This window comes from Chinchilla lanigera, unplaced genomic scaffold (assembly GCF_000276665.1).
Source record: "Chinchilla lanigera isolate Chin_1 unplaced genomic scaffold, ChiLan1.0 scaffold00056, whole genome shotgun sequence".
NCBI classification, from domain to species: Eukaryota; Metazoa; Chordata; class Mammalia; order Rodentia; family Chinchillidae; genus Chinchilla; species Chinchilla lanigera.
The window spans coordinates 8,986,587-9,013,455 of NW_004955457.1; the positions used below are offsets into that span (position 1 = coordinate 8,986,587).

Below are 26,869 nucleotides of genomic sequence, written 5' to 3' on the forward strand. Positions count from 1 at the left end.
TTTTTTGGTTTTTCTCTGGTACCGGGAACCGAACTCACAACCTTGCGCTTGCCAGGCAGGCGCTTTGCCGCTGAGCTAAATCCCCAGCCCCAACACCAAAACTCTTGAAACCTCAGTCCCCAGCACACTGTGCTTGCCCAGCAGTGAACAATAAACAGGAAATAAAGCTCGTACCTGAAAAAAGGTGGGGGCGGGGGGTAGATTTGAAGAGATGGGCATCTGGTGAGAGGTAGTACAGGGGTAATCGGGACTTTGGAGCCAAGTCTTCATTGGCTCTGATCTTGACTCCATTGGCTACAAGCTGTGTGATCTCCTGGAATTCATTTCCTTTTTCTCTACTTTTTTGTTTTCATCTGCAAAATGCACTGGGAGCCATAGGTGACAGAACCTGTGTAAAGCAGTTCATAGATTTTCATTTTGTTCATTGTATACCAAGAAAGATAAACAACATAAGCTAGTTTCTAAAGTAAATAGAGGAAAGGAATTAAGGGACAGAGATTAGCTGTGGAGGAGGAGGAAGGAAATAGGCAGGGAACATGAGCAGTAAGTGTTGATAATAAAGGGAGTCATATTTTTGAAATAGAAGAGGACAAAAGTAACCAACATGAGGAGTTACTTTTACCCAATCAAGTTCCAAAATATTCAAGGATATGTTCAGTTTTTGAAATCATGTTAACTGAAATACAAGTTTCCCTATTTCCCTTTGCTTTATAATTTTCCTTAAAGCTCTCATTTTATCTTACATAATACATGGGACTTTTTTTCAGTGCTGGGAGTTGAACCTACGGCCTCATATGTGCTAGGCAAGTGCTCTACCACTGAACTACATCCCCAGCCTGAAGCACCATTTACTGAATAAAAAGTACCATTGTATCTGATGTATAGAATATACTTTGGATTAAGAACTACTTAAGAAAATAAAATGTGACTGTAAGTACAAAGAATTAGTAGGTGATCCCTTATCAAAAAACACACGTCACCTGTTGAACTGAAAAGCAGAAGTCCAAGGAGCCAGACCATGGATCTCTTCCACAATACATATAGGCCAAATATGGTGCTTCATGACACTTAGTCTCTGTACCATGTTTTCATTTTATGTTTGAGACGGGGTCTCACTATGTAGGTCAGGCTGGCCTTAAACCCCTGACTCAGCTTCCGAAGTGCTTGGATTATAAGCATGGACTACCATGCCTGGCTCTGTACCATGGATTATGGCTTGTACGTAGATGTTCCCCCAAAACCTCATGCTCTCATAGGTGGGCCTTTTCAGCTGGTTGGATCTAGAGTGTGTGATGCTGGGATTAAATGTGTGGTACTAAATCAGTCTACTCACTAGCATAGTTCTGGGACTGGACAATGGGCAGGCCCACCTGGGTGTGGATGACACCAGCCGAAATGTTTCCATCCTGGATGGGATAAAAGGGAAAAAGGGAGGTTTGCTTCACAGCTACTGCCTCCTGCCTGCCGTGCTATGGACTGTTTTTCCTCTGCCATGCAACCCTGCCTTGGGAACACTTTACTATGGTAACTGTGCACTGAAACCTCTACAAACTGTGAGCTGAAATAAACTCTCCACCTTCAACTTTTTTTTCTTTGCCAGAGGAAAGTGTGAACACAGTCCCCCACAACCACAAATTATGCAGTCAAGTTTCCCACATTGGGGGAAATCACAGGGGTCAGCACATCTGGAGTGCAACGGATAAGCTTTGCCCTGGGAAAACCACCTTTGTGATCATGGTATCTCCCCTGCCAGGTAAGTATCCTGCTCCTTTAAGTTGTGGTGTTGGGTATTTTGTCTCAGCAATGAGAAAAGCAACAGCATACATATTAAGACTAAAACCTTCCTCCTCCTCTCTTTCCCTTTAATTGCTATCCATTCTTTTTCTGTTTTTTTATTTATTTATTTAGTTAGTTTTTTTTCCCCAGTACTGGGAATTGAACTCATGACCTTGCATTTGCCAGGCAGGCACTGTGCCTCTGAGCCAAGTCCCCAGCCCCTCTTTTTCTGCTAAACATTATACTTGCTCTTTCCACTCCTAAACCCACCACAGTGTAGTCTCCCCCTTGTTGTTATCCCGAAACTATTCTTTCTAAGGCCATGCATGACCTCTGCTGTCATTCTCTTTAATCTCTTGAGTCAGTCAACATGTATGACATAACCTTTTCCCCACTTAGTTTCCAGAGTATGCCTTCTCTGCGTGTTTTTGTTCTAATTCCTTTTTCATCACTCTTCAACCCTTTCTTTTGTTCTCATTCGATACACGAGATTCCATCTGAGAGACCTTTCACTAAACCCTGACTTAAATGTTGACCTTCCTGAAGATGAATCTCAAACCCATATTGATCACAGATTTTAGTGTCATGTCTACTGCTTCCTAAGGATCTCTACTTCTGTGTTTGCCATCACTACAAACCTACCTCGTCTAAGCCCAAGTTTAACATAGTTCTCTTTTAACCCAATCCTCACTGTGAATTTTTGCCCTTATTTATTCTTCTGTTCATTCATTCAGCCATTTGTTGATGCAGTAAATAGTGAAGACTCCCTGTCACTCAGACTAGCATCTTTAATCATCCTGAGTTTTCCTAGCCTTCCTGGTTTGCAACATTTGCTGCCTATACAAGTTCAATAGTTCCCTAACTGGTGTCCTGGACACTAACCTGTCTTCTCTAACACCCTTTACAAAACAAACACTGCTGTCAAATTGATCTCCCCAAGACACTCTGAAATGGGGCAAAAATAATTTCTCATTTCTATTCTGAGCCCCTCTCTTCACTCTTCTACCCCTTCCCCCATCAGAAGGTCCTGACAGTCTGTCTCCAACCTGAGCGGACAAACTCATAATAAGCGCCCTGAGCTACAAACTCATCAGAAGTTTAATCCGCTGATGAAGTTCAGGCCCACATGACTGAATCGCTTTCTCAGAGCCCCACTTCTGAACACTGCTGCATTGAGGACTGAGCCACCAAACACATGAGCATTGGGAGCACCCCGTCCAAACCGCACACCACTTGTTGTAGTTTGGGGTTTGCAAGGGGCACAATGCAATACAGGGCACATATTTTATAAGGTTATTTATAATAGTCACCCAAAGAATCGTACAAAAAGAGTGCAGGAAGTCTGTCCACACACTAAAGACCAAAAGAATCCAGCTGAGGGCCTGATCCCACAGTAATGTCCTGCATGCATCCAGCGGGAGGCCTGTTTCACGGATCTGCACTGGAAGGCCCAAAAGTCAGCGCTTATTAGCAGCTGGAGCCTAACTGGATGAAGCAGGTCACTGACAGCATGGCTCCGAATGGGATGTTTTGTCTTGGCCCCTTCTTTGTGGATGCTCATGTTCTGTCTGCCTCCTTGCTGCCGTGGAGTGGGCAGTTGTGCTCTGCCTCTCTTCCGTGACATTCTGCCTTGTCACAGGTGAAAAACAGTGAGGCCGAATGACAATGGGCTAAAACCTGTGAAGGCTCAGGATGGTTGTGGTACTTTTTGGAGGAGCTCTGGTCCTTACTTTGAGTGTCGCTACCTGGCTCCAGTGCAGATCCCTCAGCCTGCTAACACAGGTCCTTCGTCCCCCTGGCACAGACTTTCTAGCTTCCAGTGAGGTCCCAAGCTCCTCCAACAATGAGGAAAGCCAAGTTCCCATCAGGAAAGCCCAAAGCGACAAGCTTCTCCGGGAGACTGAGTAGTGCACCATCTTCCCCTCTGGTGCCAGGATGCCATGCTCAAAGTAAAGACCAGAGCTCCTCCAAAGGGAACTATAGCTATTCTCAGTGACAATGAGGTTCCAAGCTCCTCTGACAAGAACAGCCAAGTTCATCAGGAAAGGCAGCATGACAAGGTCTTCCAGCAGAATAGCCCAAGAAACCAGCAGCTCCCTACCAGCTCCCAACAGCCTTTAAACTTCTTCCTCTCCTGTTCTGCCTCTGATGCTGCTGGCAGCAGTTCTCAGGTGGGCCTCCCACCCCCGGCGCCATGCTGACTGAGTTCAGCTGGGTGTTACAAGTTGACCGCCATTTGTCAGTGCACCACAACCCTCTGTCCTAAGATTGCCCTCTCCAAAAAAATCCTTGGTCTCTTTTTCTGCCACAACTCCTTCTCTGTCATGCTAACTTAAGGCAGAATATGCTACCTTGACTTTAAAAACAAAAAATAACCAATGGGTCAAAGAGGAAATCAGGAAAGACATTTAAAAATTTCTTGGACTTCTGAGAAGATGACAAATCAGCCTGTTCATAATTTGGAATCCAGACACTGGAATATAGCAACTTAGAGAAAAAAAGAAGGGAGGTGGGGCTGGGGAGATAGCTCAGTGGCACAGCACCTACCTGGTAAACACAAGTCCTGAGTTTGATTTGGGGTGCCCTCCCCCCCAAAAATGGAGGTGGGTCCTTGGGACCCAGAAAGGATCTGAAGAGAAAATTGGAGGCAACAGAGAAAATGAAGAAACAGACCTCAATGCAGAAAAAGAAAGGAACAATCTGTACTTCCTCCCTGGTTCCTTGGGTAAGAAAGGGAGATGGAATCTATAGAGACACAGGGAAAGCAAGTGACTCTGGAGGCCTCCAGAGAGAAATGCACGAGGGCAGTGGATGGTGTGCACTGCAGCAGCTGATGAGTGACTCCAGTCCAAGTGACTGCCATGTCCCCTGAAGAGAGTGCCTGCTCAAATGCTATTTTAGGGAGGGGCCAATAACCTGGGACTCAGAGCAGCCATGAGGAGGCTTCACCTCAGGGCTCCCAGCGTTAAACTACTGCAGTGACTGCGTGAGGGACGGCCATGGATGTCCATGGTAAGGGAGCTGTGGTCAGGCTGGCAAGAGACACCCAGAGTGTTATAAGCTGAATGATCAGGCCCATCCCCATGACCAGAGGCCAGAGTGAACCTGAATTTTTGTGGACTTGAAAGTCCCAGAACCTGCACCTCACCCTCATCTTACTGCTGGCTTACTAGGGTTATCCAGCATGGATCTAGGCCCACTTTGTCCACCAGCAAGAACAGAGTCATGCCTTAAACTGGAGACTGCCACCAAACTATAGACCTCCCAAGATAATCACAGGATTAAAATTGCAGAGAAATTCCTCTGTGTTTTTGGCCTTTTTTTTTCTTTTTAATTGCTTGGGTTTTTGTGTGTGTGTGTGTGAGAGTGAACATTGCTCTCTTAATTTTTCTGTTTGGTTTTGTTCTTGTTTTGGTTTTGTCCTTTCTTTCCATCCTGTCTTGTTTACCAGTTTCCTGAGGTTTGGGTGATCTTCCTTTGTCCTTCTGCCTTGTTTCTAATCTCTTTTTCTTCTTTTATTTCTCTATTTTTCCCTCTAATTCCTTTTAAATTTTCTCCTCTTAGAGTGAAATCACTCTATGGAATGTATAGACTGTATGTAATTTTCTGATTTGTTTTAGGTTTTTGTTATATTGTAACAGCAAAGCTGTGACCAAGAACCAAGTGTTGCCAAGGGTTGGAGGCAAGAATCGGCTGTATTTACACTGGCCGTCCTGACTGGGCTCACTCCCAAAGAAGTCAGGCCTCCGTGGCTCAGAGAGTGAGGATTTTCTGGGGTTGCAGAGGCAGAAGTGTAGAAGCAGAGCAGCTTGTCATTTGGGGATTGGTTATTACAGAAGCAGAAGTTCAACCTTCTCTGGGAAGCAGGAACTTAATTAAGTAACAGGAACTGAAGTAAACTGGCAGTTTAAGCAGGACTCAGACATCATCTTATGTCTCCAGGGAACCGTTTTCTGTTATAATATGACTATAAATCTTATACTTAGGGTTAAAAGTGGTAAATTATTAGTTAGCATAGTTTGTCATTTTCTAGTCTGTGTTTGATGTTATTGTTATTACTCATTGTACTACTTTAGTCAAGGTGACATAGTTGTGATGAGTTGATCTTCCTTGGAGGCCAATACCTAGATTGTCTGGGGGTCATAAACAAAATTGCAGTCCAGTACAAAAGAACTGGGTGCTGGACCAAACAGGCAGCAACCTTTCATCTCTAATAAATGGAAGAGGCAGGATTCTGGCACAGACTCAAAAGCCAAAAGTCAGCTACACCTAGATGACATCTCTGAAAAGTAGTCATTTCCATAGAGGTCTCCATACTACTACTAAAGCTATCTACCATAAGGAATTTACAAGCCTCAATGCAGAAAACAAATAACAACACCAGTGACAAATGCCCTCCCATGACTTGGCCTGTTTTAAATTTCCCAAGTCATGGTCGTGCAATATGTAGATGATCTACTGTTCACTAACCATTTTCTCTTCAATAGAGACAGATACCTTGCTAAAAGATGTCACCTCTGGCTGGGGACATAGCTCAGTGGCACAAGTGCCTGCCGGGCAAGGGCAAGGTCCTGAGTTCTATTCCCAGTACTAAAAAAAAAAAGATGTCACCTCACTGACTAAATTCTAGCAGACTCTTCAACAGGTGACAGAAACAAGTATTAAGGGATAGCCATCACATCAGTCCCCAGAGGGCTGCCTCTCTCTTGTCATGATTTCTCTCCAGAACATCTTGCCAGGCCAGCGACCCTTCTCAGAGATATGTTAACTGAGGTTCTGAAAGAAGAAAGCCTATAGCTTAGTATGGTCCAAGGGTCACAGGATCATGAGGAAGGGGCCCAGGAACACAGTAAGAGCAGCTAACATGGCTCTGGCCACCCCCGCACCTCCACTTTGTCACTGCTGGCCCTGGATGGCATTAAGTCTAGAAGATGCCTTAGACTGGGCACAGAGCAAGAGGGATAGACAGGGAAAATGTCTATCTTTTTTTTTCCCATTTTCAAAATGGGAAAAAAATGTCATAGGTAGACATCTGCAGCAGGGCGGACTGGAGCCTTGGCAGGACTTCTTTCCCCACTGGTTGGAATTCATACTTACCTCTAGGAGTGCCACCTAGTCTCTACACCCAAACCTGGACTGTGCACCCTTTGGAAATAGTTAAAATTACCTTGAACAGTCTGTCCCTTTAGAGGGAACAGTTACATGTCTGTCAAAACAACAGTTTTGGCTATCAGTTGTGACTGTCAAACAGCTGTGGCTATCAAAGCAACAAGAAGAAGCCTGTATAGCTGGATATTCCAATCAGATAAACTGTCAGCCTAGAGCCCATCTTTTTTTTTTTGGTACCAGAAATCGAACTCATGACCTCATGTTTGCTGGGCAGGCGCTGTGCCACTGAGCTAAATCCCTGGCCGGGCCCATCTTAAAAAGTGTCTTTGCTTTCACAGGCGTAGAAAGTTTTTATTCTTTCTGATCCTTATTACAAGAGATCTCTGTTAATTGACCTATGAGAAGTTCTGACTAGTCTATTTATAGGTACGAACCTAAAAACTGTAAAAGGGTTATTGTAATTCAACTTGGCCAAATACATCTGAGTGCACTTTGGTCCATTCTTTTAATTTTTTAATCTATTAACGAACAATTATCTTAAGTGTTTCTGTCTGTCTGTCTGTTCAATTTGTGACCAGTTGCAACATCTACAGCTGTTTTATTTGAACACAATTTTTTCTTCTTTTTGCTTTTTTGCTTTTTAAAATATTTATGTCTACACTTTAAGTTGGCTTGTAGATAAGTGTCATTAGAGTGAAGGACATGCTTCCACCCCAGCTGACCAAAATTATGTAAAGTCTGGTTTTATAAGCTGTGGTGGCACACACCTGTGATCCCAGCACTCGGGAGGCTGAGGCAGGAGGGTCATTGTGAGTTTGAGGCCAGCCTGGGCTACAAAGTGAGTTCAAGACCAGCCTGAACTGCGTAACAAGAACCTGTCTCAAAAAGAGGACAAAAAAGTATGCATATTATAATGTGTGTACAAGAACTTGGGAGTCTTTCATTGATCAAGAATAATGTGTGAATTGTTATGATCTTATTCTCATAGGTCACAAAAATCTTTAAGATAATTAAATGGGGACCCCTTATACTTGGGGAAACTGTGGAATGAGATTCCTCTTGATGAATAAAAGAGCAGCTGCATGGAAATATTTATCCCAGTGTTTATTCACTAATGGGACCCCAATAATTTCCATACACTTATGGGAGACACACCCCAATAAACACTGGTAAACATACTATTGTAATATGTTTACATCATTTCAAGGTAATTTTAACTATCATCAAAGGTTAAGTTTTCTGTGGGTGAAACAATAAGGTTTTCTTATTAAAAGATGCTCTCAGTACAAAACTAAATTAAGAGATGGAGGTTTCAGTATAGCTGTGACACTCATTATTGCTAATTTCGTGGTGTACTAAATATATTCATGCCATCCAGGTATATAGGTATTCTATGATATAAAACTAGAATAGTTTATGGTAATAACATTTTCTTTTAGACTCAGATATCTGCCTTTCTCTGGTCCTCTAGCGAGTTATGATTAGGTACATGTTGAGCCAGCATGAGACCAGTAGTCAAATGATAGCTTTTATAAATAAAGCTTATGTGGTGTGTATGTGATACATGTGTCATTACACTTAGAGCTGCTCAGGTACTGAGCAGTCCAAACAATGTCACACATTTCTTCAGTGATATCCTATTAAAGGATAGCAAATTAGATGAGAGCTTCTTTTTGTACTAGATGGAGATGATTGGCCATAGAGGCTATTCTGTACTAAGACAGATTTAAATGTATTTCAAAGATATTTTCATGATTGTTTTGCAGAAATAGTACGTGTGGCTCTTGATCTCAAGTTTTCTCTGTAAAACTGTATAATTTTTGTCTGTTCATATTCTACAGGGATTCAACTTCTAAAATAACCATGGTTGATAAGAAATAACAATCTTCTGGCTATAGTTTATCTTTCAAACTGCTTGATATCCATTGCAATATTGATGTAACTGATCTTTTCTGGGAATTCAACAACTGACATTTGGAGACCAGAACTAGAAAGATAACTGGGCTACAAAGATAGCCAAGATTTTGTTTTTGGCCCTCCCAGGTCAGTGAGGACCCAGAACATGAGGGAATTTTCTACAGAATCCTACAACTTTGGTGAGTCTCCCAAACTCCTGAGCAGGGAGATTGCTAGAACCCAGAAGACAGGAATCACAAATGTATAGTATGCCAAAAAAGAAGGTCATCAAAAAGGGAAATGTCTCCCATGCTTTCATAGAAAGCAACATGGTTAAGCAAGACTGTGACCCATCCTGGTAGCTGACACTGACAGAAGAGCTGATTCTCTGTACATGGCTCCAAAAGTAATGCTTGAGGAGACTTAACTGACTTTGATAGACAGCAAAAGATTAATTTTTATTAACTCAGGTCTGGCTTTAACTTGGTCTTAAACATCCAGCAGAACGATATAATCAAAGGATGTATGAAAGTAATACTGTAGTAATAAAAGCTAGATATAAAAAGAGACTCCAGTCCACTGACCCTTGCTGTCAGTTTCCAGCTATACTGGTAGCTGGCCACTGTTACAGTTTAGTGAGGCTAAAAATCTATGGTAAGAGCTACAAAAACAACAAGAGTGTTTAAATTCCTTAGCAAATATTTTCCTTCAAAACCACCAAACTCTTCATCTTCTTACAGCTAATGGTAGAGGAATTTGTGACAAAAAATATCAGGCATACAGATAACCTGCATCACTAGAGGGGCCTAAGAGCTAACTGGTTACATTCATTATGCCAGTCCCTTAAAAGCAGTGTCTAGACGCGGCTCTTTTCCTCAACCTGCCTTTCCATTGTAGTGCTCATGCTTTGATTATGCATGCTTTAATGTTTCAGAAAATTTGTTTATTCGCACCTAGAAGCTACCAATCTCCAAGTGATCATGCAGATGGAACCAATGACAAATGTGCCAGACTCCTTTTACAAGGACCCACTAGATAGAACTTGTAAGAGGAATTCATAGCTGCTAAACTACAACATGATTTCTAGGCAAAGCAGCTCTCTGGAGAAAGCCTCTGACTGCAATCTCACCTACACTGAACCTCTTCATCTTGAAGCAGCTAGATAGAAACTATACCCCTTTTCTCTTAACTACAGTCAGGGATACCTCTTCACAGGGGTGAATATTATAGAGAGCTAAGTTAAGTAGAAATATAGGCAGTCAGATAGGGCTAGGCCTTTGGGGGAGTTAGCACAAAAGATGAGAACCTCAAAACTGTGGCTAGAGGCACATCTGAAGAAGATTAAAGTCACAGTGGCCGGATTTACATCCTTCCCTCTGGGGTAAATGGAAGCTTCAGATTATTGGTTCCAGCCTTTGAGATTTCCCGTATAAATAAACCATTATCTCACTAGGGGTGGGCCATCCTCTCTGACCCACTAAGACCAAGACTAACACTACTAAGACTAAGACTACTAAGACTAAGATTTAAGACAAGACTAAGCCTATAGACTGACCAAGTTAATGATGTCATCTATATGCCCTTGCTACTAGTAGATCAGTATTAGACAAGTGGCTATACTTGTAATCTTATTGGTTGATTATAGTTTTGACCCATGTTTCACTCACTTTGTGATTTTGCTCTATAAAACTTTCTCAGAGAACTGGGTTTGTTGGCAACCCATTTGCAACCCCTCCTGTCTCACAGGAGCTATTCCTATTCCCTGGTAAATTTTCCTACTCTTTCTTGAAATAAAGAAATCAATCAATAACAAATGCTGGTAAGGCTATCAGGAAAAAAGGACACTTCTGCATTGCTGGTTGGAGTATAAACTGGTACAGCCACTATGGAAATCAGCTTGGAGATTCCCAAAAAAATTAATACTAGAAGTTCCATTTGACCCAGCTATTTTCCTACTAGGTATCCTTCTGAAAGAATTAAAAGCATCATACCACAGTGATATATACATGCCCATGTTTATAGCAGCATAATTTATAATAGCTAAATATTGGAAACAGCCCATATGCCCATCATCAGATGAATGGATAAAGAAAATGTATTTACATACAACAGAGTACTACTCTGCCATAAAGAAGGGTAACCATGAGTCATTTTTAGGTAAATGTATGCACCTTGATGCCATACTTTTAAGTGAAATAAACCAGACACACAAGTTTAAACATTGCATTGTTTCTCTTGTGTGAAAAACCTAAAGTGTAAATATGGAGCAAAACTGAGGACAGATATTGGAAATTGGGAAAAATGTGTTCAAATGGGAAGGGGAACAAGGGAGGGGGGGGGGAAGAAGAATGAGAAAGGGATTTTTAAGAAAGAGTGCAAGGAAAAAAATGGAAACAAAGCCTTTGTAAATTGATGGGGGGGAAGAAGTTTTGAAGGGGGAATGGGAAAAGTATTAAGACATATTATGTACATGTACAGATTCTATATGATAAATGTGATCATTATGTATGACAAATACATACTAATAAAATAAAAAAATTTCTTGAAAGAAATGAAAATGGAGACAGCATTCCAAAGCTTATAGAATACAGCAAAAAACAGTACTAAAGGGTAAGTTTGTAGCAATCAATGCCTACATCAAAAAAGCAGAACAGCCTATTGCTGCATCTCAAGGAACTAGAGAAAAAAGAACCAAGCCCAAAATTAGTAGAAGGAAAGAAATAATGAACATTAGAGCAGAAGGAAATAAAATAGAGACTTCACAAACAGTACCATTTATACAAAATGAAGAGCTAGTTCTTTGAAAAGATAAAATTGACAAACCGTTACCTATGTTAAGCAAAAGAGAAAAGTCAAAATCAGAGATGAAAATAGAGACATTAAAGCTGACACTTTAGAAACACATAGAGTCATTAAAGATTATTGTGGGCAATTTCAGGTCAACACATTTAATATCCTGAATAAACCAGATGAATTGGACAAATTCTGGAGCACATGTACCTCACCATAATTCAGTTTTGAAACAATACCTTGACTTTCATCTATTCATGTCCTGTGTTAGTCTGGTTTTCATCACTTTGGCAAAGTACCTCAGATAAAATAGTAAAGAGGAAATATCTATTTTTGGCTTACAGTTTCTGACGTTTTAGTCCATGGTTGGCTGGTTCCATTGCTACAGACCTGAGCTAAGGAAGAACAACATGGTAGAAGGGGTGGAGAAGCAAGCTTCTCACTCATGGCAGCTAGGAAGCAGAGAACAAATGGGAGGATGGGGACAGGGACAGGATATCATCCCTAAGGTCATGCTTCCATGATGCACTCCTTTCAACTAGACCCTGTCTCCTAACTTTTATTACTTCCCAATACTGTCATTAAATTGTGGTCTCATCAATGGTTTAATTCACTGATGAAGTTGAGTCCTTCCTGGGCCAATCCCCTTCTTACGGCCCTGTGAAACTCTTGGGGGATGCTTTAGATCTAAATTGTAGCAGTCTGTTCAAAAAGACCAAGCCACACGAGGACAGGGGCATTTTGAAGTCCTTCTTGCTTGAGATAATGACCTCATGTACACAGCAGAACCTGGATAAATTGTTGCTTATTACAATGCTAACAAAAGCCAAACAGTATATCTGATTTTCTTGGGTGGGAGAAGATAAGGAACCTTCAAATATATCTCAACTTTCAAAATTGGTGATCTTGTCTATAACATTCATTTGTCCCAGCATATACTAGAGTGTCAACATTTCATTTAGCCATGTCCTGTCTTATCTTAAAAGTTTGCACAGAATATTAATCACTAAGAATGTGCATCCAGAATTTCTTGTTTTCATTTGTAAATTTTTACACACTGAAACAGTAATAGTGCCAAAACTGCATTTGAATTTTGGTATTAAAGTATGACATGATATTCTGTTTGTATCTATTACCTACAACATTTCTCTCTGAAAATAATATCAAGCCTAGGGCTCTAAGTTACTTATATTATTATCATTTATTTCTCTTATCATATTCCTTTTTAATTCACAGGCTACTTGACAAAATAATTTTATTCCTAAAAAGTTGGTAGTAAATCTGTTATCAATTAGTCATGTTTTCTTATTGACATAAATTATTAAATTAGAGATGCTCTTTTTAGGGAAGTGTTTTAGTTCTAAGACTAAATAATAACGTTGCTAGAAAATTCAATGAAACATTAAATTCACATATTCTTAGATTTCTGACTGAACAATATTTAAAATAAATTACTAAACCTGGAAGCTATTATGGGTATCACTGAACCAATTTAGAAGGAGACAAGTGACTCCTTAAGGCATCATTTTAGAGCAGTAGAAGTCTCAGTTGTTCTCTGGGGCAATTTTTACCTGGTATGAGATTGGTAAATCACACTTAGAAATGAATAGCCTATTGGAAATAGTACTGGACAGTGAAGATACACTCCGTACTTCCAGCTGTTCCACCAAAACATTATTATTGAAGGCTCAGAATAACTGAGCCTTAGTTTGCTTGCCTACAAATAGAGGAGTTAGCTGGGCATGGTGGAACATGCCTGTAATCCCAGCACTGGGGAGGCTGAGGCAGGAGAATCATTGCGAGTTCGAGACCCTGGAGCAGTGGTGGGATTAGAATGTGATGGCTAGGAGGATGGATTGTGACACTCCATGGACCGTCCCCCCGCCTTTCCTTTTCAGGGGCTTTTGTTTCGACAGTGAATTCTGGAGCTAAAATTTAAAAGATACCTGAAAACCATCATTTGTATAATCTCCATGTTTCCTTATAAATCTCAGATTCTGATTCTACCAGTTTTTATTTTTAGTTTGAGAACAGTCTGTGTATTATGAAGTATTGTCTACTAAGCAAATTCTTGTTTGGGACATGCTTTAATACTACTTTTCCCTTCTCTTTCCATCAGGTTCTACCTTTGTGCAGTCTTAGACATAAGGAAGATCTGAATTCTGAGAAAGCCTGTGAAGCACAGTAATTAAAGAGCACCATATTTGAACAGATATTCATACAGGGTGATGGGTCATTTTAAATAGTAGTTTTTTGATTTTTTAAAAGTTAATTTTATTGGTACATTTTAGATATACATAATAATATTCATCACAGGAAATTTGTACCTGTATATAATATATCTTAATTATTCCTTTTTCACATTCCCCTCTACTCCCCTCAACCCCTGTACCCCTCCTTATTTACAAAAGCTTTGTTTTCATTTTTTCCTTCTATTGTCTTTTCTTCTTTTCCCTCTCTTCCTTTCCCCCTCCTCCCTCCCTAGCTCCCCCTCCATTTGAACATTTTGTTTCTATTTCACAATATCTATTGTACATTTGGTCCTGATTTACACTTTCCATTTCTCACTCTAGAGAAACAATGATATGTTTAAATATGTGTCCCATTCATTTCACTTAAGGATATGGTCTTGTATCGGTCAGCATTTACTACAGAAAACAGATACAACACAAGATATACAAATATACAAGAAACTACAAGATTGGCTTACAATGGCCACCCACAGAGTTAGGTGAGGAAGAGACTGGAGACTGAAGGATTCATCCAAGTGTAGCACACACACCCGCCCACCCCCTGGCCAGTATGTGTCTGTTTATTAGTTGCCCAGGTAATAGTTCCTGTTCCAGATCCGATTCTCCTGTCTCCTAGAAATGGCTGGTCACTGTGATGCACATTGTATAAACCAGTCCCCAATTGACAAACCATTCTGCCTCTGTACTTCCTGCTTGCTTGTTCTATGTAAGCCCTAGACCATCAGAGATCAGGGCCTGATATTCTGGGAAAGATCCCATCAGTGCCCGTCAATGTAAATAAATCTGCCCCTACTATTATTTTTTAAATACCCAATGTACAATATTCTTGACCAAATTTATCTCTATTTAAGGTGTAGATTATCAGTGTTGGAAGGGTAGTTTATTTTCTACTACACTTCCTCTCAGGTAGCCCATCCCATAGTTGGACAGATGTACTTAGTTGAAATATATATATTCCAGCCTCTGGTGCATAATGCACATTTTTTTGTTTTTGTTTTTGTTTTTTCGGTACTGGGAATCGAACTCAGGACCTTGCACTTGCCAGGCAGGCACTTGTACCACTGAGCTATATCACCAGCCCCTTAATCCACATTTGGATTACACTCTTGTTAAGTATTAGTTCTTTCCCCACAAGATCTGGGCTCTGCCATTAACTTACGTAGGGATACTGTCTAGCAAATGGCTTAACTTCCTTGGTCTTCCTTTTTTCCTCTATGAAAGGAAGTTGAATGATAGTATTTAAAGTAGTCATGCAGGGGCCAGGGCGATAACTCACAGTGCCTACCTGGCAAGAGTAAGGTCCTGAGTTTGATTCCCAGCACCAAAACAAAAATAAAGTAGTCATGCAGCCAGATGTGGTGGTGCATTACTGTAATCTCAGCACTCAGAAGACCAACGCAGGAGGATTGCTATGAGTTCAAGGCCAGCCTGGGCTACTTAGTGAGTTCAAGGCCGGCCTAAACTACAAAGTGAGATCCTATCTCAAAATGAGAGAAAGAAAGAAAGAAAGAAAGAAAGAAAGAAAGAAAGAAAGAAGGAAGGGAGAAAGAAAGAGAGAATGAGAGAAAGAAAGAAGGAAAGAGAAAGAAAGAAAGAAAGAAAAAGGAAGAAAGAAAGAAAAAAGAAAGGAAAGAAAGAAAGAAGGAAGGGAGAAAGAAAGAGAGAATGAGAGAAAGAAAGAAGGAAAGAGAGAGAAAGAAAGAAAGAAAGAAAGAAAGAAAGAAAGAAAGAAAGAAAGAAAGAAAGAAAGAAAGAAAGGACGGACTCCATGCAGTTTCAAAAGCCTCTGGTCCTGAGGTTTTTGTGAAACCAATTTCCATTTATTGATTCTAGTTATTCTTAAAAATGGAACTACAGAGGAGAGCCTCTCATGATTTGATGATCGCTTGTCCCCTTAATGCTGCCTAGCAAACTGTTTACTCTTCTCTCTCTGTCTCTCTGTCTCTCTGTCTCTCTGTCTCTCTCTCTCTCTGTCCTAAATATCAAGTTCACAGTTCTTCCTCCTTCCTCCAACCTCGCCCCCAGGACCACCCTTGCCCTTATCAGATGTCCTTGCTTCCTGTTTGTAAGGTTACTCTTGATTGTCAACCATTGTGGCTTGGCAGATACCTAGAAGATTAATAAATCGCACTTCTGGGTGTGTCGGTGCGCTGTGGGGGGCGGCTCCCTGCTCTCTGCTTCCTGGTGCCTAAGTGAAGCAGTTCTCCTCAGCTACACCCTTCCCCTGTGATGTCCCTGCCCTGGAGTCAGCCAGACTATGGCTGGAAACCTCTGAAACCGTGAGCCAAAACGAAGCTCTCCACTTTGAAGTTGTGGACAACATGTTTTGCTCCCTAAAATAAAGCAGAATAATACACCATTTCACCAAAAAAAAAAAAAAAAAAAAAAAAAATCAAAGTCCTACATGCATTGTCCTTCTACATTCTACTAGTTGGTAAATGAACCTGTTCTCATTTCCTCTACCTTCCTTCTTCAGACTGTGGCCGATGCTCTGAGTCAGGGCTTGCTGTGGTTCCCTTACTTCCTCCACCTTGAAATGTTGCTCACTTAGATTTTAGTGGTGGCGTGTGGTTGCCAAATTTGGCCAAAAACCAAATTCTCTTGGTCTTTTTTTCTTGCCTCAGTGGCTGCTACTCTTATTTCTGGATCTTCCCCTTCCCCCCATGTGTATTAGGTGTTCTCCCGTTGCTGGGACATAGCCCAGCGCCTGCAACGCGGAGGGGGAGAGGTTTATTTTGACTCATGGGTTCCCCAGTATTCAGTGCACGATGGGTTGGCTCCGAGGCAGAACTGACGTGGGAGAAGGGCACGGTGGAAGAGAGCTGCTCACGTCATGGTGACCAGGAAGCAGAGAGAAAAGGGAGGAGTGGGGACAAAACACGCCCTTCCAGCCATGCCCAGCGACTCCCCTCCCCTGAGCAAGCCCCTGTTCTGTAGGTAGCCACTGGCCTCCGGTGATGACAGTTTCTTGGAACTGTGATGCACTGTACGGGTAAAGTACAGGCCATATTTCAAATACTAGTGGGAGGGGCTGGGTATTTAGCTCAGCGGCAAAAGCGCCTGCCTGGCAAGCACAAGGTCGTGAGTTCGGTTCCCGGTACCGGAGAAAAACCAAAACAAAAAAAAAAACCAAACAACAACAACATCAAATACTAGTGGGAGAAACCAGTTTGCAAAGCAATTGTGAAACACCGAGTAAATGAATTTTTGTATTGGTTCCATACTGAAATGATAGCAGTCTAAACTATTGGCTTAAATAACAATATATTATTAAAGTTATCTTTACCTTTTACTTTTTTAATGTGGCTATCGGAAAACTTAAAAAATTATGTGCATGACTTGCATTTTTTCCTTGTGTAATGCTTCCAGTGGAAGAGGTCAATTCTAGAATGTTTCCACTTAAGGTATGGGCTTCTCACTGGTGGCAGCAATAGCAGCCCCAGAGAGCTTTTTAGAAATTCGGAATCTTGAGCCAGGCATGGTGGCGCATGCCGGTAGTCGCAGCACTCAGGAGGCTGAGGCAGTAGGATCACTGCAAGCTTGAAACCAGCCTGGGCTACAAAGTGAATTCAGGGCCAGTTTGAACTGCATAGTGAGACCTTCCCCAAAAAAGGCAAAAAGAAAAAAAAAATGTAGAATTTTGCGGGGTATGGTGATGCATGCCTGTAATCCCAGCACTCAGGAGGCTGAGGCAGGAGGATTGCCACACATTCAAGGCCATCATAGGCCACATAGTGAGTTCAAGGTCAACCTGAACTGCATACCAAGACTGTGTCTCAAAAAAAAGTAGAATCTCAGAATCCACCCCAGATCCACAGAATCAGAAGCTGCATTTTAACCAGCTTCCCAGATGTTTCAGATATAAGTATAAGGTGAAAGTGTGTTTCAGTAGCTTTCCCATAGGTTTGGAGATTTTCAACTAACAAGAATGCATCCCAGCATGGCCACTGCAGGGTGGCATGCTAAATGACGTGTACTTGTAAAGGGGTTTCAAAGTGTTGCTGCTAAAATTTGTTTTTTTTTCTGTCTCCCAGGATCAACTATTTGGGTTGAGTTGAACTTCCAGAAGGAGGCTGGTACCATTCAGCAGGCGGGCTGAGAGGTTGGGCTGAGGAGAGGTAGGTGTGTCACAGGAGACCTGAGAGCATCAGAGAAAAAGACGAAGTCCTTGTTTGCACATTACAGTGAATGGTTAACTTTAGGTGGAGGAAGAAGCATTCAGACTGTGGACTTTAGTTTCTGGCTTTTCTCAAAAATCATGTGGGCTTGGTTTAATTTTGCTCATCTCTTGTGGAACTGCAGGGATTGGGAATAAATTGGGCCCTTTTTTATTGGAGCCTCAAGAACTAGGGGAACCAGCCAAGGAAAGAAAGTCTGGGCTTTTCCATCTGTGGCCTGCTTTTCTCTCCCTTTTCTGGATAAGTAGATAAATCATTTAGCCGCATGGAACCACTGTATGATATCCCACTATAAATTATGGATTCATGTTTTGAAAACAGTAATGAATAAATGACTGAAGTAGAATGTTTAATAGCTTTATCAAGCTATATTTTGCGTGCCATAAAATTCATCCACTTGAAGTGCACAATTCGAACAGAATTTTTATTGTACCGAAGTGAAAGAGTAATAAAGCTTTCTCAGTCTTCTAGTATTAGACTACATCCTACAAAATTATAGATGTTTAACTCTTTTTGACCTACAAAAATGTGACTCAGGTTTAATTTGAAATGCTATTTTTTAACATTCTTTCAGAGCAGAAAGATTTTCCTAGAGAATTTTCAGTTAAGGTGATGTCATTTCGTATTTCCCATCTCCTTTCAGGATAAACTGTAGTAGGAGATATGTTACACAAATCTTGATTTGGTAATTGTATTTTTCCAAATCACTGTTCATTTTACACTTGGAAAACAGATTTTTTTTCATCTAATAAACCTCTTCTGTATCAATATGTAATACAACCACCACTGTTAATTCCCTACCACTTTGTTTGTAACTCTGTATTGTCTGTATTGTGCTTGTGATATGTTGTAAAATGTTGTATGTCTGTTAATGTTTCCCTCCTTTTATCTTTAAAATAAAAAAAAAAGACTTCTGCATAAAAAAAACCTCTTCTGATAAAGATATTTGTCAATATTTAGGAAAAAGAATTAAGAGGCTGGGAGGGGAGCAAAACATGTATATTTTATTATATATAAAGCTGATTTTTATGAGGAAAATATACACACAATAAAAATCAGAAATGCAAATGAAGAAATCAGGACAAAGCAGCTGTCACATTTGCACATGTCCCACGACCCTTTCAAACTGAAGATGAAATGTGACTTAATATTTTTTAAAAGTTTCCTATGCTTGATTTCTCTAACCGTAATTATGAAATATGTGCTCGAAGGCTGCAAATGCTCATTTCATTTACGTATGTGTATTCCCTTCTTGGTTAGGTGGAAGTGTCTTGTTCTGCCTTACAGGACTGTTAATCTTAAACCATTAAGCAAAACAACAGCACAAGGGAAAGGCTAGTACTGCAGGCCTCCTGGGAGTTGGCATGGATTGAATGTCTGCACATCTGGGTTTCTGCCAGCACTGTGGAGGCCGGAGGTGTGCTGATGTTCCACAGAGTTGGCCTCGCACTTCTAGTCATGTGTCGGGAGGTCAGTGTTGGTACCCTGCCCTTCCTTGTCCTTCCTTCCTCATTACTGCGAGGTGTGGGAGAGTCCGCAGCCCGGTGGCCAGCACTGTGTCAGGTGTGTGGAGAGGTGTGCCACTCAGACGTTTGGAAAGAAGACTGAGTCAGCATTTTGACCCAGGTGCGCAGTACATAGGAAAAATTTTTAAAAGTCTTAAAAATGGTGATAAGAAAAAAAAAACAGTGATAAGATAAAATTAGCTTTTCAAGAAAGTTGAAAGACACTCCAAAACCTTGGAGAGCAGGTGGCCACTTTGGTTCTCCATCTGGGCCATACTCTCCACTCTCACCCAGCCAGCCTCCCCGCCTGAGTGCTTCAACCACGGATTGCTGCTTTCCGTTAGGTCCCTCACTGTACCCTGACCAACTCGAAGAGAAAAACTCTGACAGACAAAGTCTGTTCAAACAGAAACTGCTCACTCAGCTCGAGAGACTAAAGTAAATCTGTTTATCAGGATGGTTCCTGGGTCTAGTTCTCAGGCTTACAGGAAACCTTGTGAGTCTACAGAATTCCACACTGTACATCAGCAACTTGCTGACATCTTCTTGTACTTTCTTCCCCTAGAGGCTCCAGACCCACCCATCACCCCTGAGAAACTGAAATTTTCCACCTTCCTTCGTGGAATTTCCCCTTCCTGTACCTAAAATAGTCTATAAAGTAGGCCCCCTTCCTCTATTCAGGGACAACAGCTTTCTCGCCCTTGGCCAGGTTCACCCAACCTGAAATAAAGATATCGCTGTTTGCTTCAATCTTGCCTGTCCTGGTGGTGTCTGTCGCTGCTCGGGGTCTCATCTGACACTCCAAATTCCCTGCAGCTCAGCCTTTCCGGTTGATCACCTCTAGAATCTTGGTGGCGACCGTCTGCACAAAGACATTGCAGCTTCTTAAGATTCATCTTTCTCAAATACTACAGATTAATTTGTTTTCCTTTTTATTCCCCACGTATGTCACCCAGGGAGCTCCCCTACTACCAGATGTTGGCTGGGCTGAGTCAAAGAAATATGCTTTGCAACTTTTGTGAATCTTCCCCTCCAGGCTTCACTGCCACTGGGATTCCTAAGGGGATGTATAATTACTGTGAAAGTTTGATGAGCGCAGGGCTTTCCCCGAAAGGCCCACATCCAATGCAGTGGGTTCTGCTGTGCCTTTAGTCTTAATGGCTCTGTATCCCACATCCAAGTGGGAGGCTTTCCCCTGGAAAGGAACACATGTTTTCCATAAAAACCTCTCCTAAAGGTGCAATCCAAAAGTTGCTGTGTCCCTCAGTAGCTGGATGGTTTTAGGGGAAGAAAAAGCAATGACAAGACTACATTTAGAAATATCTCTCCATTTTCCCTTTTTTTTGTGGGGGGGGGTTCTTTTTGAGACAGGGTCTTGCTATGCAGTTCAAGCTGGCCTTGAGCTCACTTTGTAGCACAGGCTGGTCTCGAACTTGCAATGATTTTCCTGCCTCAGCCTCCCAAGGGCTGGAATTACAGGCCTGCGCCACCATGCCCGGCCATTTTCCTTTCTTTTAACACATTTTTCTCCCTACTTTTTCCCTACCACTGCCTCACTGCTCCTAATATAAATGCAAGTAACAGGTACCTGCACACACGCATAGACACACACACACACACACACACACGATGTGGAAGTGTGCATGTTTGCCAAGGTCAGAGAAATCTGCTAAGACTTGCGAAGTCCATCACACCCCCATCTCCCTGGAGAACAGGGGAGGCGGTGGGAATACTCTTACTTGACACATGCAGATATTCACCTAGGGCGCCCTGCAGGGCAGAAGAACTTGCCTTCTGAGTTTTTTAATATGCCTGGAGGATGTTTCAATTATTCACAGAAAGCACTTGTGGCTGGGAGGAAGGTTTGGGGGAGGGATTCAGTTTCTTATTTCAGGTTTATTTTGATCAGATTGGTGCTTTCTTTCATTGCTAATAAAATTTCATTTTGGCAGGCCCGGCGTAGCCCCGTGCGCAGGCGCCCGGAAAGGCAGGCAGCAGGCGCCCGGGAAGCGGCGCGGAGACAGACGCGGCCTTGGGCCTGCCTCCGCAGCGAGGGCGAGAACCGCCATGCCGCACAGAAACACCCACACAATAGGCCCGCCCGGAGATGTGTGTGAAATATGCCGACGTGGAGAAACCCCTGGGAAAACATGCCACAAGGCGGGTTGCTCTTGGCCCTGCCCTTGAGAGCCAGAAAGGTCCGGAGACAGCGGAGGAGCAGCTGATGAACAAGGACTCGGAGAACACGAGAGCACCGACGCCCGACGACTCAGAGGTCGAGCTGACTGGGGACCCGGGAGCCATTCGCGAGCTGAAAACCAGGAGGACTTTGCTCATTCCCCGGGGAGAAGCCCTGGAGGCCATTCCCCCCCTAACTGTGCAGGCTGCGCTGGAGGAGCGAGTGGAGCTCCGGAAAGGTCTGCACCGAGACTTCACGGATTACATGGGTGCCCAATATTCAGATCCTGTAGAACCGCCTTTATGGAGAAGGAGGAGCCCCGTGAAACCATGACTATAGACCAAAAAGTGGACGGCCCGCTGCTGGACACTGGTGCTGGTCTCTCGGTCCTTCTTTTCAGCCCTGGCCTTCCTTCCAGCCGTCACACCTCAATGGGGGGAGTCACTGATGAGGAGGTAATCCGCTATTTTTTGCAACCCGTGGGCTGTAACTACTTGTTGGATCTTTCTTGCACATCTTTGTTTTCCTGAGAAACCATTTTGAGGATGCCGACATGTATTGCAGCAACCATTGATGGTTTCCTACCAATCTGTGGGTAACTCTGTAATGTTTGTATTGTCCCTATGCTATTTCATAAAAGGATGTATGTTATTATGTGTTTTCAACAACAATCATTGAGAATAGTCAATGATTATTTGATTGATCACTCATGTATAGCTCAATTTGTTGAGAATAGTCAATGATTATTTGATTGATCACTCATGTATAGCTCAATTTGTTTTCCCTAGAGACCACTTTGGAGAAACCAAGATGTAGTACAACAACCATTGATAATTTCCTGCCATTTTTGTCTGTAACTCACTATTATTTGTCTATTTATTTTCTTGAGAAACTATCTTGAAGATACCAACAGGTAAAATAACAACCATTGATAATGTCCTACCACTTTGTAATTTGGTGTAATTTTGTCTGTAATTTGTTCAGTCCCCCTATTGCTATGTTGTCCTTCTTTTACTCTTTAAAATAAAAAAAAAAAATTCATTTTATCACTTGAAGCCAACCATTAGATTTGCTTTGTTCCATTTTGTTTTTTGAGACAGGATCTCGCTGTGTAGTTCCAGCGGACCTCGAACTCACTACATAGTCCAGGCTGGCCTCAAACTCACTGCAATCCTCCTGTCTCAACCACCCAAGTGCTGGGATTATAGCACCATACTGAGCCACCACCCGTTAGAATTTAATGTCAGTAGTCGTGGGTCCACGGATTTTTGCTGTTTTCTAGTCTCTGGTTGCTCTTGGTATTGTATACTTTAAATCTCACCAGCTGCTCCTGCCTGCCATTCTTCACATGTCAGTGCATCTGTGTGTTTTGCCTTTCCCAATTCTTCTGCTAAAATGTCTTATCCCTGGATTGCTGACCTTGTTCCTTTTTTGTATCCTTCTGATACAGGGGAAATGCTAGGTGTCAAATTTTTCAAAGTTGAAAAATGAATTCTAAGAAACAATAGAGGTTAAGTGTAGGAAAATTTATTGGAGAAAAGGAATGGGGAATGGAAATGGGGAATGAGAAATAGAAATAACTCCTGAGAGACAGGAGGGGTCCCAAATGGATTGCCAATGAACCTACCTCTCAAAGGAAGTTATTGTCTTTTTTTGTTTGTTTGCTTTGGTACCGGGAATCAAACTCATGCCCTTAGGCTTGCCAGGCAGGCACTTATGCCACTGAGCTACATCCCCAGCACAAAGGAAGTTTTATAGAGCAAAATCATGTGGCGGGTACAACATGGGTCAAAATTATGATCAACCAATAAGATTGCGAGTACAGTCACTTAGGTAATATTGATCCAATGTTAGCAAAGGTACATGAATGACACCATTAATTTTGATTGATAATCTATAGTCTTGGCCTTGTCTTTAGTCTTAGCAGTCTTAGTCTTAGTCTTAGTAGGTGGGAGAGGATGGCCTACTCCTAATGAGATGATGAGAAATCTAAAGGTGATACCAAAAATCCCAAGCCTCTGTTTATCCCTTAGGGAAGTATGCAGAACTAGCCACTGTGACTTTAATCTTCAGGTGCACCTCCAGCCACGGTCCTGATGGATTCTCATCTTTTGCACTGACTCCTTTGAAGGCCCAGGCCTATCTGCCTACTATATTTCTGCCTAACTTAGCTGTCTGTAGTACTGCCAGGTTCCTTTCTTCTTCTCTGCACAACTCCCAGCTGTATAACCCAAGTAATTTTCCTTTTCCCCATCTGGCCTCTCCAGAAGCTCCATTTTGAGGTCTGATAATTGTAGATTTGAACCCAGCCTCTCCACCAATTTATTGGGCCCTGATGCAGGTTACCTGTTTTTCTCTCTGAAAAATATCTAAAATCTGACTGCTGTTACTTTCCTTCAAGGCATCATTTGAACTAAACTGAATAGTGACTGTCCCTTTTAGACGACATGCCCTTTGTCCTCACCCCCCGGCCCATGCTATTATTTTAGTGATTGACTTATCTGAGTTGTTTTGCTGGCTAGTAGAGCCTGGCTGTTCTCCGACGCCCTGTAAACTGCAGTTCTGAATTCCTGAGTATAGGACACATAGGGTAGGAGGGAGAAGCCGTGTTGCTGAGGTGTACTGCATTTTCAAGGGCTTTTCTCATCAGTATGATGCTTCGAGCTTTGGACCTTTGACCTTGACTCTTCTCGCTGTTTTTCATCTGAGGAGTCATTCTGCCTTCCAGGCCCGGTGTGAAAGATGCACATCACCATCCCCCCTTTGAGTCTTTTCCTGTGCTTCTGTTGAACTCAGAAGTCTCTTCCTGGCTGGCTTCTGTGCCTCTGTTGTGCTGTGCTCGAAGCCAGTTGGATCCCTGCCTTCCCTGGTCTGTCACACTTTCTCCATTCACTTCCCTCCCTCATCTCACTCTCTAGCACTCTGCCCTAGAACATACAGCTTGGCATCAAGCTCAAGGCGGGGTAGCTTTTGGTTGAATTAAACTGAACTCTTTAGGGAAATTCAGTTTTCTATTTTCATATTACTAAGACGTCAGTGCAGAGAGAAGCATGCTTGCTCAAGGTCACAGAGCTTCCAAGTGAGGCGCAGATTAAACCTGACTTCCTAACTCCTTGCTTTTACAATGTCAGGCACATCACAGGAGTTCAGTAAACAGTGAATAAAGGAAAGAATGAATGAGATACTTGTAGCTAAGGCTTGAACCAAGTCTCCTTACCATCCCTTCTCTGTGCAAGCGTGATGTACATTAAGCCAAGTTGAATTCTGTGTTGGATGTGAAGGGTGTTCTGGGGACCATTTTTGCTAATCCTCCAGTTAATTAGGGAGCTTCATTCTGTACTCAGAGATGGTGGTTCTTCTCATCCCTAGCAGTAGGAGCTCCTTGTATGGCTCAGATCCTGCATCTTGCTGTGTTTGGCTCATCCCACATGGAGGGATAGAAAGAAGCAGGACAATCTCTGGAGGTGAAATAAGTCAATATGTCTTTCCTAGGCAGTTTGATAGTGAGCTCAGTGTCTTTTACTTCTTAGTCCTCTGTTCAGAGAAATCTTCACATCCATCTTCTCTAATCCAACCTTGCTCCTCAAAAATGATCACGGCTTTTATTCAAATGCTGCTCAAAGAGAAGGGCTTCATTCCTGGACAGGCACTAAGAGACAGCTCTCACCTGACTTGCTGTAATCCCTTTTTTTTTTTTTTTTTTTTGTCTTTTTGAGACAGGGTCTCACTATGTGATTCAGGCTGGTCTTGAGCTCACTTTGTAGCCCATGCTGGTCTTGAACTTGCAACAATTCTCCTGCCTCAGCCCTCTCGAGTGCTGGGATTACAGGGGTGTGCTACTACGCTCAGCGACTTGCTGTATTTCTATCTTACAATCAGATGGTACATAAATGTGAAAGAAGAACAATGAAGTTGATGAGAAGCATCAGACAAAAGAACTCTCCTCCTTATAAAATTTCTCCCCTTCCTCCTCCCCTCACACCTTGTCATTCTTCCTTCTTGGGAATTGAACCCAGGGCCTTCTTGGGTGCTACACAAATGCTCTACCACTGAGCCACGTCCCTAGCCTCTCCTCTACCCCCTTGTTATTTTATTTTTTTGAGACAGGGTCTTTCCATGTCATCCAGGATGGCCTTGAACTCAATATGTAGCCCAGGGTGGACTTGCACTTGTGATCTTCCTGCCTCAGCCTCCTGAGTGCTGGGAATAGTGTGTACCAACCCATCTGGTTCCCAGTCCCCTGAGCATTTGGGATTACAAGTATGTGTCCAAATCCAAGGAGGTATTTTTGATGTCTTTAGTTAGATCTAGGAAGATATTTATTTCCTGCTACGCTGACTAAAAGCAGCAGGCAGTCCTTATGTTATAGCCTGAATGTTGAGTTGCCCTGAAATTTCTTCCACCAAATTAATTAGTCTGTTGTTCACAAAGTCTCAGGAAGTGGGGAAAAGGTAAAGTTTCTGTCAGAGAGTAACACACATGGCTCTAGCCCAGTTGCTAATGGAGTCTTTTTCCCCAGCTATAACCTCATGAGTTTGCCTTTTACTTTCTGCATTTCATCAGCATTTTGGCATTCTGAGCTTTGACCAGAATCTTCCAGCAAGCTCAACATATAGCATTATAAAGCTTCTCTAGACATTTTCCTTATCTTTTCATCTGTTGATGGACACCTAGGCAGATTCACGCAATAAACATGAAAAGAATAGAAGTATTTCTTTTGTATGCTGATTTCATTTCCTTCAGATACATACCCAGGAGGAGGATAGCTGGATCATATGGTAATTCTATTTTTACCATTTGAAGGAACTTTCATGCTGCTTTGCATAGTGACTGTACTAATTTATATTCCCACTAACAGTATATAAGGATACATTTTCCTTCACATCATCACTGCCCCGCCCCGACCCCAATAATCACTATTTTAACTGGAATGTAGAGGTATCTCTTTATAGTTTTGCTTTGTATTTCTCTGGTGGCTAAAGATATTGAACATTTTTAGTATATTTATTGGATATTTGTATCTCTTGAGAAGTGTTTGTTAAGACCATTTGCCAACTTTTCATTGGATTATTTTTTATTAAGTTTTCTAAAAAAATTCTTTATATATTCTGGCTATTAATCCTCTGTCAGGCAGCCGGCCTGGTGGCGCAGACCTGTAATCCCAGCACTCGGGAGGCTGAGGCA

General features: G+C 42.1%; 2 long non-coding RNA genes across 2 annotated transcripts in view; one reads left to right on the top strand and one right to left on the bottom strand.

Annotated features, from left to right (window-relative positions):
* The window catches only part of LOC106149920, a 34,394-nt gene extending 20,025 nt beyond the window's left edge, over positions 1 to 14,369 (bottom strand). The window contains exons 1-2 of the long non-coding RNA XR_001236398.1: positions 14,282 to 14,369; positions 175 to 388 (exon numbers count right to left, since the gene is read on the bottom strand). This is a non-coding gene — a long non-coding RNA (uncharacterized LOC106149920). The remainder of the gene's footprint in view (positions 1 to 174; positions 389 to 14,281) is intronic.
* Positions 13,698 to 21,703, top strand: LOC106149921. The gene is made up of 4 exons (XR_001236399.1): positions 13,698 to 13,796; positions 17,858 to 17,941; positions 19,262 to 19,471; positions 21,459 to 21,703. It is a non-coding gene; the product is annotated as an uncharacterized LOC106149921 (long non-coding RNA).
* Positions 21,704 to 26,869: the final 5,166 nt, after the last annotated feature.